This window comes from Podarcis melisellensis, assembly GCF_964234715.1.
Source record: "Podarcis melisellensis genome assembly, chromosome: 2".
In the NCBI taxonomy this organism is placed as follows: domain Eukaryota; kingdom Metazoa; phylum Chordata; class Lepidosauria; order Squamata; family Lacertidae; genus Podarcis; species Podarcis melisellensis.
Window position 1 is genome coordinate 46957454 of NC_138529.1, and position 16287 is coordinate 46973740.

The window sequence follows — 16287 nt, forward strand, 5'->3', positions numbered from 1 at the left end:
TCAAACTCAGCCTTCCAGATGTTTTGAGACTACAATTCCCATCATCCCTGACCACTGATCCTGCTAGCTAGGGATCATGGGAGTTGTAGGCCAAAAATATCTAGAGGACCAAGTCTGAGGAAGTCTGCTCTACTATATACAACCTGAGCCTGCTGTAGAGGGGTTCAAAGCATTACACTCAAAGCCCGTTCTGTCTTTCTCATGGCTGCAGCTTTGGATCTAAAACTGCCAGCCCTTCTTATGTGGTAACCCCTGCTTTTTCCAGCTGGTAAAATGCATCATCCCCTTCATGGATCACTGCCTTGCTGTGGCGAAGGGGCTTGAATAACTCGGAGAAGCTATGAGCTACGCCATGCAGGGCCACCCAAGATGGACAGGTGATAGTGGAGAGTTTTGACCAAATGTGATCCACCTGGAGCAGGAACCGGCAAGCCACTCCAGTATCCCTGCCAAGAAAACTCCATGGACAAAGGCAAAAGGCATATAAAAGTTATGACGCTGGAAGATGAGCCCCTCAGGTCAGAAGGCGTCCAACATGCTACTGAGGAAGAGCGGAGGACAAGTACAAGTAGATTCAGAGCTAATGAAGCGGCTGGGCCAAAGCCGAAAGGACGCTCAGTTGCGGATATGCCTGGAAGCGAAAGGAAAGTCCAATGCTGTAAAGCAAAATATTGCATAGGAACCTGGAATATAAGAACCATGAACCTTGGTAAGTTGGATGTGGTCAAAAATGAGATGGCAAGAATAAATATTGACATCCTGGGCATCAATGAACTAAAATGGACGGGAATGGGCAAATTCAGTTCGGATGACCATCATATCTACTACTGTGGGCAAGAATCCCGTAAAAGAAATGGAGTGGCCCTCATAGTCAACAAAAGAGTGGCAAAAGCTGTATTGGGATGCAATCTCAAAAATGATAGAATGATCTCGATACGAATCCAAGGCAGACCTTTTAACATCACAGTAATCCAAGTTTATGCACTAACCACTGGTGCTGAAGAAACTGAAATTGACCAATTCTATGAAGACTTACAACATCTTATAGAATTGACACCAAAGAAGGATGTTCTTCTCATTATAGGGGATTGGAATGCTAAAGTAGGGAGTCAAGAGATAAAAGGAACAACTGGCAAGTTTGGCCTTGGAGTTCAAAACGAAGCAGGGCAAAGGCTAATAGAGTTCTGCCAAGAGAACAAGCTGGTCATCACAAACACTCTTTTCCAACAACACAAGAGATGACTCTACACATGGATATCACCAGATGGGCAGCATCAAAATCAGATTGATTATATTCTCTGCAGCCAAAGATGTAGAAGCTCTATACAGTCAGCAAAAACAAGACCTGGAGCGGACTGTGGCTCAGATCATCAGCTTCTTATAGCAAAATTCAAGCTTAAACTGAAGAAAGTAGGAAAAACCACTGGGCCAGAAAGATACAATCTAAGTCAAATCCCTTATGAATACAGAGTGGAAGTCAGGAATAGGTTTAAGGATTTAGATTTGGTGGGCAGAGTGCCTGAAGAACTATGGATGGAGGCTCGCAACATTATACAGGAGGCAGCAACTAAAACCATCCCAATGAATAGGAAATGCAAGAAAGCAAAGTGGCTGTCCAACAAGGCCTTACAAATAGCGGAGGAGAGAAGGCAAGCAAAATGCGAGGGAGATAGTAAAAGATACAGGAAATTGAATACAGATTTCCAAAAAATAGCAAGGAGAGACAAGAAGGCTTTCTTAAACGAGCAATGCAAAGAAATAGAAGAAAACAACAGAATGGGAAGAACCAGAGATCTGTTCAAGAAAATTGGAGATATGAAAGGGACATTTTTTACAAAGATTACCATAATAAAGGACAAAAGTGGTAAGGACCTAACAGAAGCAGAAGACATCAAGAAGAGGTGGCAAGAATACACAGAGGAACTATACCAGAAAGAAATGGATGTCTCGTATACCCCAGGTAGTGTGGTTGCTGACCTTGAGCCAGACATCCTGGAGAGTGAAGTCAAATGGGCCTTAGAAAGCACTGCAAATAACAAGGCCAGTGGAAGTGATGGTATTCCAGCTGAACTACTTAAAATTTTAAAAGATGATGCTGTTAAGGTGCTACACTCAATATGCCAGCAAGTTTGGAAAACTCAGCAGTGGCCAGAGGATTGGAGAAGATCAGTCAACATCCCAATCCCAAAGAAGGGCAGTGCCAAAGAATGCTCCAACTACCGCACAATTGCACTCCTTTCACACGCTAGCAAGGTTATGCTTAAAATTCTACAAGGAAGGCTCAAGCAGTATATGGACCCAGAAGTGCAAGCTGGATTTAGAAGAGGCAGAGGAACCAGAGACCAAATTGCAAACATGCGCTGGATTATGGAGAAAGCTAGAGAGTTCCAGAAAGACATCTACTTCTGCTTCATTGACTATGCAAAAGCCTTTGACTGTGTCGACCACAGCAAACTATGGCAAGTTCTTAAAGAAATGGGAGTGCCTGATCACCTCATCTGTCTCCTGAGAAATTTCTATGTGGGACAAGAAGCTACAGTTAGAACTGGATATGGAACAACTGATTGGTTCAAAATTGGGAAAGGAGTACAACAAGGCTGTATATTGTCTCCCTGCTTATTTAACTTATATGCAGAATTCATCATGCGAAAGGCTGGGCTGGATGAATCCCAAGCCGGAATTAAGATTGCCGGAAGAAATATCAACAACCTCAGATATGCAGATGACACAACCTTGATGGCAGAAAGTGAGGAGGAATTAAAGAACCTTTTAATGAGGGTGAAAGAGGAGAGTGCAACATATGGTCTGAAGCTCAACATCAAAAAAACGAAGATCATGGCCACTGGGCCCATCACCTCCTGGCCAATAGAAGGGGAAGAAATGGAGGAAGTGAGAGATTTTACTTTATTGGGCTCCATGATCACTGCAGATGGTGGCAGCAGTCACGAAATTAAAAGACGCCTGCTCCTTGGGAGAAAGGCAATGGCAAACCTAGACAGCATCTTAAAAAGCAGATACATCACCTTGCCAACAAAGGTCCATATAGTTAAAGCCATGGTTTTCCCAGTAGTGATGTATGGAAGTGAGAGCTGGACCATAAAGAAGGCTGATCACCGAAGAATTGATTCTTTTGAATTATGGTCCTGGAGGAAACTCTTGAGAGTCCCATGGACCGCAAGAAGATCAAACCTATCCATTCTTAAGGAAATCAGCCCTGAGTGCTCACTGGAAGGACAGATCGTGAAGCTGAGGCTCCAATACTTTGGCCACCTCATGAGAAGAGAAGACTCCCTGGAAAAGGCCCTGATGTTGGGAAAGATTGAGGGCACAAGAAGAAGGGGACGACAGAGGGCGAGATGGTTGGACAGTGTTCTCGAAGCTACAAACATGAGTCTGACCAAACTGCGGGAGGCAGTGGAAGACAGGCGTGCCTGGCGTGCTCTGGTCCATGGGGTCACAGAAGAGTCAGACACGACTAAACAACAACAACAAAATGCATCATTGCATCATTGCCCACTCCAGTTCTGCCCCTCCCTACTGCAATTCTGCCTTTTGTCTCCTGCTAACTATCTCTAGCCCAGGATGGGACTCCACCCCTCTGCATCTGGCAGAGAGTCTTTGCTTTGTTGATGGCTTCCTTGATGAGTCACCAACCTGTCTTTGTTTGCTTAACGACTTGGCCATTCAGGGTGGCCTGGACACAGGAATACAGATTTCGCCTGTATTTTACCATGCTAAACCCAATGTTTGGTATCCAGAAATTTGAAAGGGAATCCAGGCACCCCACAAATCCTTAACAATATGTTTACTGTAGTGATTTGTTTTATAGTAATATTGTCTGTAAAAACATATCAAAGATGCTTGGAAACAGAAAAGAAGTTACCAAAATACAAGCGCATTGATTCTGGGTAAATACAAGAAGCCCAGGTAATTCCAGGTAAAATATCAAGTCACTTGGTGGATGAATGCTCCTTACAATAAAATTCTTAATTTATTGTTGGCTAATTCTAACTTACTAGTTGCCCTCTATTATGCACTATCTAAACTGGGATATAGATGGATTTCTAATTATAGTAGACCCCAACATGTTATTGTCATTAATAGGGTTGTTTAAACCGGAATAGACATAAAATCCTAAGTTAGGGACCATTCTGCCAAAATGCCATGACAAAATAACTATATATAAGTAAAGGCAAGCCTATGATCAGGGTTTATAATAACAACAACAATTAAGATTCTGCACTAAAATTGCTAGCTAGAGGATGGCGTCCTCCAACACACCTTTGGGCAATAGGCTAACGGGAGGTGCAGGGCAGGCCATGTGGTGCGCACATCTCTGTTCTCCTACATTGTCCCATCACTTCTTGCCCTCAGTATCTATTCCTTGGGGCAACTGCCTCAGTTTGCCTAATGGTAGGGCTGGCTCAGGAACCTGTTAATTTCATCCATTGTTCCATCAGCAGTTGTCACAATCAGAGGGACCTCAGCAGAAAGGAGCGGGGAGAAAACAGTCTTGCCTTCCTAACTTCTTTACTGGAGACTGCCAGCACATTTATGCTTTTTGTACAATAATTCTTTTGATATTCAGCTTTGTTTCCAAAAAAATGAAGGAAAAGCAGGAGGGGGAAGGTAAATTTGTATTTAAGCTTAAAAATGAGCAGTGAACTGTTTTTGATCCCTAAATGATTGCAGGCCAAACAAGCTTTGTTGCTGATCTCAGTCATTCCTATAGTCAATGTTAAATGTTAGTATCCCTTTTTCTTTTGGTGGTGTACCATTACTATGAAACCACATGGTGGCAGTCTTGTCAAAGATTCCAAAGAACTTTCCCTCTTTGAGAGATGTTGATGAAGATGATTCTTTTTCACACAGTCCTAAAGCTGTGTTCATTGTGATACCAAGTTCTGCACTAAGCATAATAATGAAACTGGGCCTAATTTTCTTGTAAAACTTTTTTTCACATTAACTTTTGAATTAAATCTCTTAAATCTATTTTTTCAACATTCACAAAACCTCTAGCCTAGTAGTAGATGTGATGGAATAGGTTTTGTATTCTGTTCAGGGTTTGAAATTGGACATTCAAGAAACACACTGTTGGCTAATCACCAGCAACCTGGTTTCTCAGTTTTGGAGATAAACGGAATACCTCCCACAGCCTAAGTGAACTGGTACAATTTCTCCAAACCATGTATTTGATCAATTTAGATTTCAAATCATTAATATTTATTGTTGCATTTAGTGGTCCAGCACTGGAAGTAAGCTCACTGCAATGTTCAGCTTGCCGTAGGCCACAAGATGAGCTTATTGTAAAGGAGAATTTTTAACTAAGCACTTGCTGGTTTGTGATTTCGTCTCTTAACTACAGTACTATGCTGCCTTTCAAGAATATGAAACTGTCAAATAGAAGAACTACTTCAAGGTGTATAAGATAATTGCCATACACGTATGGGGCGGAGCTTCATTGTTCACTTAAAACAGTAGCCTGAACCTTTCATTTCAGAGGCTCTCTGTTGCAAATCAAAAGCAAACATGACAGGGAAACTCTCAAGCCATAAGCCATCCCTATTATAGCCCCTCTATCACCAAATGTTGTTGGTTACTGAGATTTAGTGGAGAAGGGGCTTAAGCAATGAACAATCACATGCAAAAGTAATAGCATTTGCATTTATAAGGCATTATGTGTTTTCACTTAAACTGGTACATTTAATGTAAACATACACTAGGCAGAATTCTCATTTACGTTAAAGAAGCCTGATTTGCTTTTATTTTATTCAACCAATGATCACACAGGCATAAATAGTGGAAAAGAAACACTTGCCTCCAAAACAATACTAAGGTGTTGCTCGTATTTGCTAGTTTCATTTGGGGGGAAAATGTGGTTTGGTAGGTGGATATTTGCCAACGTACAGGTATTTGAATATTGATTGTGTAAACATGTATAAATTAATCAAAAATATGTGAAGGCAAGCCAGACATTGTCTCTGGACCCATTTGCACTAAACACATGTGAAAGTTATTTAATACTTTTTTAAAAGATGTATTTGTTAGGTTATCAAAAATGTGACATTGTCCTAAGAAGCATTATAATCTTTTTCTCACAAGCTACCTTTTAAAGAAGGCTGCTTCACACATTACATTACCTTTAAATTGTAAACAAATGCAGGCAACAAACATGCCATTTCAGCAAGGCATAAAGCTTGGAAGTGACTGATTCAGAATCTGGCTACTTCCTCCAGGTTCATCTACACGTTTGCTAATATATGATGACTGAAGTAGGTTCTTGTTGATATCCTCTGTTCAAAGGTCATTGCAAATGCAGTCTCGTGAAGATCCTTAGAATTATCCTACTTCATTTTATTACAGTTTTCCAAGATCTTCAGATAAGGAATTGCCCTCCACACCTCGGTCATATTCAGCAGATCCTGGAGCTCCTGTACCTTTTATACCTTTGCACTTCGGAAACTTTTTGCAGAAATAGCTTTTCCTGCTGCTTTAGCACCACCACCAAGTTATACCAAGCCCTAGGGGTTTATCTACATTTACGTTCCCTCTGCTTTTTCCACGCATGGTTTGCGCTTTAAAGCTTTGTGAGTGCCATTTTATTTTTGTTCTGAAGCTTTCCCTGTGAAAAGCTGCTCTTTAAAGCTGAATGGGAGCAAACAGCAATCCATGGAAAACCTGAATTGCCATTTGTTGCGCCTCAGCTTTCAAGAGCAGGTTTTTGTGGGAAAAGCTCTAGGCAGAAAGAAAGTAGCACTCAGACACAGAGCTTTAAAGCGCAAACCTCTGCCTGCAAAGAGCAAGGCAAAAGGTAAGAGTGGATAAGCCCTAGTAAAGGTACAGGTAGTTCTATATTGAATAGAGAAGTCCCACTGCATGCTTTCATGAAGACTGACATAAAAATTTACCTTGATGTAGGAAAACATGTCTGTAATATTTAATAATGCAACTAGGGAGTTTTGTTATTTAAAAGTTATAAGAAAAGTCTTAAGATAAGCATTTTGCTCAGCCATGGGAAACGGACAGAACTGGATGTCAGCATGACTGGAGGGTCACTAAATGAAGCAACTAATATATTCCAGATGTCTTGTGAGAAGAAGCATGTATTTACAAATACAGAGCATATTTTCTTTAAGTCCCAACAATGAGCATTTCCTCATTTTTGTAAAAGTACTTTGCTTCATGACATTTAGTAGACTTCATGGAAACTCTAGATTTTGTATTGGCAAATGTGGAAAATGTTAACTCTATCTTCTGTAAACCTCGGATTTAGTGTAATCATTCCACAGGGCAAATGACTATTTTTATGATGCTAACTTTCTCAGCCTATGTTGCTTCTGCCACAGTCAGAACAGTACAGTGGTACCTCGGGTTACAGACGCTTCAGGTTACAGACTCCGCTAACCCAGAAATAGTACCTCGGGTTAAGAACTTTGCTTCAAGATGAGAACAGAAATCGTGCTCCAGCAGCACGGCGGCAGTGGGAGGCCCCATTAGCTAAAGTGGTGCTTTAGGTTAAGAACAGTTTCAGGTTAAGAACGGACCTCCAGAACAAATTAAGTACTTAACCCGAGGTACCACTGTACAATGTTCTGCTATTTTGAGAACCTTGAAAGACTCATGGGCTTGAAGTGACTTGAGAACTTTGATCTTATTCTCATGGTTGATTTCATATTGGATCTTAACCTATCAACTAACTACAAATTAATGGTGTGAAAGAATTGGGGACATGCAAGATTTTAGTGTTTCCTGACTGAGGTATCAGGACACAAGAAGTTTGTTTATATTTCACATTTTTCTCAGTCTGGGACTCAAGGTGGCTTACACAGATAAAATAGAACAAGCTAAAAACAATGGGGAAAACAATCATTAAATTGCAATTAAACACTAACAGAATTAAAATAGTATTTTAAAATCCATTAAATGCAGGCAGTAACATTAAAATTATTACAGCACCAGCCCTTTCCTCAAAAACAGTCCATTCCAAAAGACCTGTTGGAATAGAAAGTTTAGGAATAACTAAAAAGACCTGTTGGAATAGAAAGTTTCTTCACCCGCTGGCAAGAGAACAGTCTAACCTCTCTAGAAAAGTTCAAAGTCTGGGGCAGCCACTGAGAAGGCCCTTTCATATAACCCTACCATGCATGCCTGTGAGGATGGTTAGGCTGAGAGAAGGATTTCCCTTAAAGATCTTGGAGCATGGGCAAGTTTGTATGAGGGAATACAATTTTTCAGATGGCCTAGATCTAAGTTGCATTGGGGCTTTATAGGTCACAACCAGCACTTTCACTTGCGTCCAGAAATAGGGTGGTAGCCATGGAGCTGTTGGAACAAGATTGTCGTATGCTTCCCATAACCAGACCCAGCAATAGTCAGGCTGCTGCTCTGTGAGACAGTTGAAGTTTCTGAACTCTTTTTGAAGGCAGCCCCACCTTGAGTCTTCGGGGGAGTCCCACATCACTAAAGCTGAAGATGTGTATTGCCTGCACAATAGTATATAACATAGTCCATCTGCAGCACTTGGCAGCTGCAGGAGAAACTTTTTGGACACAGTGAATTGTGCTGCCACTTCCCAAACTCAGAACAGACCAGTATGTATTCAAAAAAGGCAAGTGGGACAGCTGACTCCCTGGATGAACCATAATCCCCATATTCTAACTTTTGTAGAACCTGAGATATGACACTGTTGATTCTGACCCCTTTTCACCAGATGAGGGAGAGCTCTTTTCCCTGCCCCATCCCAAACTTTCTGTCTCTCATCCACCTTTACTTGCCATGCAGGGAATTGCTGATGCTGGTTTCAGCTCCAACTGAAAAACTACTGCTCACCCAGGGAATTCTGTTCAACCCTCCCCTCCTTCTTCTTCATCGTCTCTCAACCAGCAGGTTGGTATGAAGCAAGTGCCTTGGACACCCTTCTGAATTCCAGCTGATTATTATTGGCCACAAAACAATACATGTTACAATCATATTCCACTACTATTAGACAAAAGCATGCAGTAGTTTTTCACCTTGATCTAAAAGTTTCCCAAAACATGCACTGAAAACAGATAAACGTTTCTGGAAAAACCACCCCAGCAAGGTCTTGTAGGAAGGTGAATTCATGAAGTCACTCATCAAATGTTTAACTAATTTAAAACAAGCCATTTTTTATCCCCTCTCTCCAAATTTGGCACAGTTCACCCTCGGAATTTCTAATTCTATGCAGACTTGTTACATATTAGGCAGATGAACTATTTCCTCACTTTAATCCATAGAACCTACTGCCCCTACCATTTCTCATTATAATGGCAGAATGTTATTCAGCCAGTTCACCCTTAACATAGGGCAGGGGTCCCCAAACTAAGGCCGCGGGCCAGATAAGGCCCGAAGGATTCATTTATCCTGCCCGCTGTGACCCCCACCACCTGCTGCTGCCGCCTGCTACTACCGACGCTGTGCTGCACAGCTGCCCACTTCCGGGTCGGAGAAACACCAGAAATAGCTTGTGTGCATGCGCAAGCGTTATTTGCGCATGCTCAAGCATTATTTCTGGTGCACATCTGGGTCGGAGGAGGCCCATGCACATGCTCACAAGCTATTTCCGGTGCTCTGGCCCGGAAGTGCACCAGAAATAGCATGTGTGCATGCGTATGTGCACGTGCTCTCCCGCCCTCTGGCCCACCGCACAATCGGCGCTGGAGACACCGGCCCGAGGCGCAGTAAATTTGCTGACCCCTGCCATAGGGTCACAACTAGTCCTATAACTAGAAGGGCTCAGGAATGCAAGTACCTTGGAGCATCCTTCATTTGTTCACATTATTTGTGTTTGCCCAGCAGTTGCCACACTAGCATATCTCTGCAAGGGACTAAGTCCAAACTGGGGAAGATCTTGCACAGGAAGAAGAAAACAACATTGCTTTCACCTACACGCCTAGTTTAAAACATTGCCACATGTCTGCTAAGCAACACTGGTTGCTATGAACCATCCGCCCAGAGCTCCATTTCTAGCATTGCTCACAGTGTCCTGCCGCAACTGGCTTTGTCAACAAATGAATGAGTTATTTGAAGTATGTTTGTTTATGCTTTTTAATATCCACAGTTCTGATTTATGTAGCTTATGTTTCCCCATATAACCAAAAGACTGACATGCATACAGTAGTTTCCATTATATGCAAGCACTGACTCATAGACTGCAATCCTGAGTCCACTTACATTTGGATTAAATTTCATTTAATTAAATGGGGTTTACTTCTGAGTATATACCAAAAGTATATGCTGCGCAATTAACTTTCAGTAAGGAACCATGAACTGATTGTAACTGTTTGCTTGTTATTCCTTTATTAATAATTGACAAATATTTTGTGTGCACAAGAGATTTTATGAAAGGCTGTGAAATGTATCATTAAGAAAACACACACCTAGATTTAAAAGCAAGCAGATGAACCCAAAGAGAGTGTTGCGGGTTTGTGTGTGGGTGTAAAAGAAGTAGTGAAGTCCCCTGCACCCAGCAGTTATTTAAAAAGTGTCCTAGCAATCAAGAAATATACTCCTGACTGGCCAAGTTTCCTTATTAACTTCTGAGCAAATACAATGAACCAGCAGGCAATACAAATAAAGCCAAATCAAAGGACATTCCAGCAGTATCTGTGCCCATAGTGCTGACCCACCAAGCTTTCTTTAAAAAAAACTAATTTAAATATGATTCTCACCAACTGAGCCCTGGTATGACAGGCTAGAGCACAATAATGAACCACCAAGCAGGCAATGCAGCATCTGGCCCAGCAACACAAATAAATAGCTCTCAGCTGAAAATGTATTTACTCCTTCTTTGCATTCCCCCATTCCTGAGTGGCATAGAATGTAAGGAGATTTCACAGAACAAATTCCAGAGAAGTAGCCACATTAAGCTGCTTCAGTGTTAAGGAGGGGGAGGCAGGAGGAGAGAGAGGGGTGAAGTATTGTGGTGGCTTAAAGACAGAAATGTCCTGTGGCAGAAATATTATGCCACAATAAGGCCTTGAAGGTGCCACAAAACTTAGTGCAACCCTCTCAATATGTAGTTGGACTTATGTCCTCCTGTATCCAGTGGGGTTTACTCCCTAGTTAGTATCTCTAGGATTGCAGCCTGAGTTGTTTTCACAGGACAAGTTTTATTTGGAAGGCGATAAGTACCAAAGACAAAACACATTCATCTATCTATCTTCAAGAGTACAAAAGGCATTATGTGGCACAGAAGCAATTTCATTTGTACCTCAGAAGTCGAACAGAATCCGTTCCCGAAGTCTGTTCAACTTCCAAAACGTTCGATAACCAAGGCGCAGCTTCCAATTGGCTGCAGGAGCTTCCTGCATGCAATTGGAAGCTGCGGAAGCTGCATCGGACATTCGGCTTCCAAAGAACGTTCACAAACCGGGACACTCACTTCCAGGTTTGCGGCGTTTGGGAGCGAAAATGTTTTCTGTTCCAGGAAAAGCTTTACCTGTTGACACAATGAATAGCTAGGACAGTTGTTTTCCTGATCAATTGACCACACTATCCTACATTCAGTGTCCTCCGTATCCAAAGCAAATGGCCTCATGTTGCTGCCACCATGCACTTGAAACCTGTACTCCGTAAACATGTTTCACATTTGGATCAATATTTCAGAGGATTGACCTACTTGGTAATGCTCTCTTGCTCTCTCTATGCCTGGTGGGGGGAAGCTTTTTTAAAAACTGAGGCAGCAAGGAAAGAGGATAAAGCAGATAACCTTATTCTCAAATATGAATTCTATCTCTTTCCATATTACACCACCAGCACCCATTACTGATAGACTGCAAAACAGAAAGTAAGCCCACTAAACCATTCATACATGCAATGTGTGCCTGAATAGGATATCAGTGCCTGGGAAGCCTTAAGGTCCTCACTTTGCAAGTCCCCCTCCATATTTTCCCTAATGAAATGATTATAAGTGAGAGCTTGGGACCAACACAAGATACTTGAGTCCATAGTCTTTTTTATCCACATTGCTGACAGTGTCTTACATCAACGGTAGAAACAACTGGTTGCCCTTCTAGCATCTGCAGGTTTTAGTGGTAAGGAATTAAGTATTTCTCTTGCTACAGACCTAATTGTAGAGTGATTGGAATTTCTACTGCAGGTGTACAAAGTACTAATGATTACAAAGGTGATGCAGAACAAACAGGCTGCTGAGTTACTTAACAATCACCAGCCAAGCCCTGTCACTTAAATTCCACATGACTCATGCCTCCAGAGCAGGTGCATGCCTGACACACATTCCATAGGAAGAGTGTGCTTCACTGAGTGATGTTTGCTCTGTACTTAACAGGTTATGACATCCCAAGGCCTACTCCTTTCTAGTAAAGGTGGAGGTGTATTTTTTTTGTTCTTTAAAAAGCTTTTGACCATGTTGCCACTGGGCTTCATAGCACCTCTGTTCTCTCCCCCTCCCCCAATTTCTTTTTATTGGAGCAGCACTGAGCACAGAACTGCACATTATGGGAGAAATATTGCACCCGTCCAAAACAGTAGCCTGCATCTCCTCTGCTTTTCTCTCCAAGTAAAATGTAATAAGAGGGGATGTCTGACATGAAGTCATCACAACCCAAAGTTTTCCACTTCAAGCAGTGAAAGTGGATTAAAGGACCACAACAATGAACACACAGATCTGAAAACTAATATTGGGCTTAATATCACATATAACCTACTTGTTCCAGGCCAACAATGAGAATACACACACACACACACACACACACACACACACACACACACACAGTCAGTCCTTTTTTCTAAAAAATGTTTAGGGGTACTCTCATTTTCCTATTAATTGAAATACTGCCCCTCAATTAGGCCAAACTCAGATTCACAAAATGTTTAGGGGTATGCGTACCCCCGCATACCCCCAGAAAAATCTCTCTCTCTCTCTCTCTCTCTCTCTCACACACACACACACACACACACACTGCTATGATTACTGGGATTCCCCTAGATTATGTGTTAGGCAAGTAGAAGTGATACACTGTGTCATGAAACCGATCTCTTTAGCATAGGTTTCTTTAGCATATCCTGTTTCTCTGTTTAGTAAACAAAACTCAAGTCCATGGATTGACAGCGAGGTCATCTCTGGGCCAGGACAACCAACTTCAGGGGAATAACCCTTGGCAGAATGTTCCCTCCATTTCCCATCCTTCAGGGTAGGTAGAATGAAGTAATGAAGTGATGCTATATCTTTCTAAACATCCATCCATCAACTTCTACTGCAATCACATTCCACAGCAGGAGGGCATACAAGATGTTGCTGGGGGGCGGGGAGTAATATATCCAATACTTCCTGCTTGTGACAAAAATAGGGGACGCAGAGTTTCTCTTTAAACTTCCTGTCTACTCCCAGCCTGTTTATTAGTTTCCCAAAGGACCAAACTTACTTTAAAAGTTCAGGACATTGTAACCATGCTGGACATCCATCAGGTCTCCAGAGGCACTTTACTAAAATCCTTCATTACTATCTGGGACGCAAGCCTGGTAATAAGGGAATTTCACAAGGCACAGTATGAAGTTGAAGAGCAAGAGTTTATTTACAGATATTAGAATTTGCACAGTGTTTAAAACAATGCTTATAAAAAGCAGCCAAGCACTTAAAAAGTAGAAAATACTGGATTGCTGGTTTAGAAGTTATGGCTAGCAAGGTTCTCTAATAACTTACGTAGTGATCCACAAGTACTTTTTCAAAACAGAGACTGATGTATGTTGTTTGTTGAAAAAAAGGAGAAGCAGGAACTGTGTTCCATGCCTGGTCATGCAGGGCTACAATTTCTCCAAAAGAGAATCTCATGCATACACTTGGATTTGCTATGAGAGTTGAGAATTTACCAAATCAGGATTAATAGAAAAGGGGAAGGATTTAAAGACTAGCCAGTCAGAATATGAATTGTCACGGTTACTGCATGCATTTGCAGGTAGGGATAGAATTTATACCAACAGATTTTTAAATGTTGAGAGATTAAAGATTGTAAGAACCCCCTACACCCCCACAGAGTAGTCTGCCAGGAAGGATTGCTTCTAATGCACTCAGGAGACACGCAGCGTTGAGATAACTTCACATAAGAGCAAGATCAAATAGGTGGGGATGAGATTTGAGGCTTCATAGATATAGAACCAGGATGGAAGAAAGGACTCTAGTCTTGGCATAGGCGCCGACTCCATGGGGCCTGAGGGGGCCCGAGCCCCCTCAAAAATTTGTTTGGGGGGGCTCTGCCCCCCCAATAATTTAAGAAAATTATTAGTTATATTATGCTTTGTAAAATCACAAAATTATGTTGGTATTTTTTATTTTCCTTGTTTGACGATAGTTACCTTTTAAAATACATTCAGTAATGAGTTAAAACAAAGCCACTCCCGATCTAGAGAGGGGGTGGGGTTGCGGGCTCTCGACCCATCAGCCCCGCGAGAAGCGGGGATTCCCCCTAGCTCATTAATATTCACCGCCCACGGCGGCAGCCAATGGGCTGTCGCAAAGGGCGGGCCCTCACAGGTTCACTTAAGGTCGGGGCAGCCCGGGGCTCGCCCCTTTCATTCCCCCAGAAGCAGCGGTTTGGAGGTCTTGGGCCCCCCCCAATATTTTTTATAAGTCGGTATGGGCCCCCGCCCCCCCCCAATATTTTTTATAAGTCGGCGCCCCTGAGTCTTGGGCAGATGTAACAAACTCTTCTCATACAAATGATCACTCATTCTGCACATACTATTACTTACTGTTAGATTCTTATCCGGCTGCTTCATGGTGCATTTGTTTGCTCTGCAATGGCCTGTCTGCTAATATATTGTTGCATGCCACACCAATCTCTGAGCGGTGCAAGATTCCAGGAGCTTACCCAGAGTTCGTGCTTCTTTTTAGAAATGAGTGGAGACTATGGTGTGTCTTTATGATACATGGTTTAGTTACACATACGTATATACAATCTGAGCCTACAATAGAGGGGTTCACAACATGAACACCCTAAATGGCCTTGTTTCTCCCATAGCCACAGCCTTGGATTCAAACAGAAATCAGCCATGGCTCTCTCTGTCTTTCCAGCCTGCAACTTTTCCCTCTAGGTCACATCACAGCAAACCCTAAATTTCCCTACAATCCAGGCTTTATTTGTTCTCACTATCTGAGTGTTGAGGGAGGGCACCCAGCCATGTGCATCTCCCACAAAGCCTCTTCCTTTGTTCTCCTTACACCTCACCAGGAGGCTAGCCTGGCCTGATTAGCTGTTAACACTTGCTGGACCTAGGGAACCGACACCCACAAACTTATAACAATATTATCATATTTACCGTAATCATTCAAAATGAACCTCATCCACTTTCAGCATGTAAGATGGCCAGCCATGCCCTATGTAAAGGTAAAGGTAAAGGTACCCCTGACTGTTAGGTCCAGTCGTGGATGACTCTGGGGTTGCGGTGCTCATCCCACTTTACTGGCCGAGGGAGCCAGCGTTTGTCCGCAGACAGCTTCCGGGTCATGTGGCCAGCATGACTAAGCTGCTTCTGGCGAACCAGAGTAGCACCACCCAAAAAAAGTACCCCAAAGCAAAACAGCAACCAATTAGGGAGAGGTAGCACAAAACAGGAATAGCTGAGGAGTCTACAGAGGGAGAATCTCCCTTCATTCTGTACAACAAAGAGAACAGCAAACAAAGTACTGGTATTAGGCATTCTTATCTGCATGGCTTTTCAAGCACTAAGGAGACAAAAGCATTACACAGAGCTCATACTCACCTAAATCTGGCAGGCCTTGTAGGGGTAGCTAGCAGGGAGGTGCCCCTGTGTTAAAAACAACCACAACTCTGGATTAAAACTTACTGAGATTGTTTAGATTATGCTATGTTGGCCCTTGAAGATTCAGTATTAAATAAATAGATGTTTTGTTTTCAAATCACATAACATTATGGCTTGACGTAAGCAGAGCGTGCCTTTTCCTGTCCACTGCTGAAGGAAGATCCTTTTGTTCCATTCTGCCACAGCACCTCAATGGGGTGAGGTGTGTGTTTCCCTGGGAGTGTTTTAAAGACAAAGAATTTGGGAAGAAGCAAAACATACTGGCCTAGGGAAGAGCAGCAATAATATCTTTATCAATTGGTGGAAAATACAGAAATGACAATTACAATTAAGTTATTGTAGGAAAACATAGAAATCAAGAAATGACAACTACAGTTAATTGAGTCTAGGTTGTCCGTTGTATACCTAGGTTGATATTTGCATTCATAGCACGCTAAACTACTTAGCATTACACACAGTGGCAGGTTGCTAGGAATTCACAGCAAG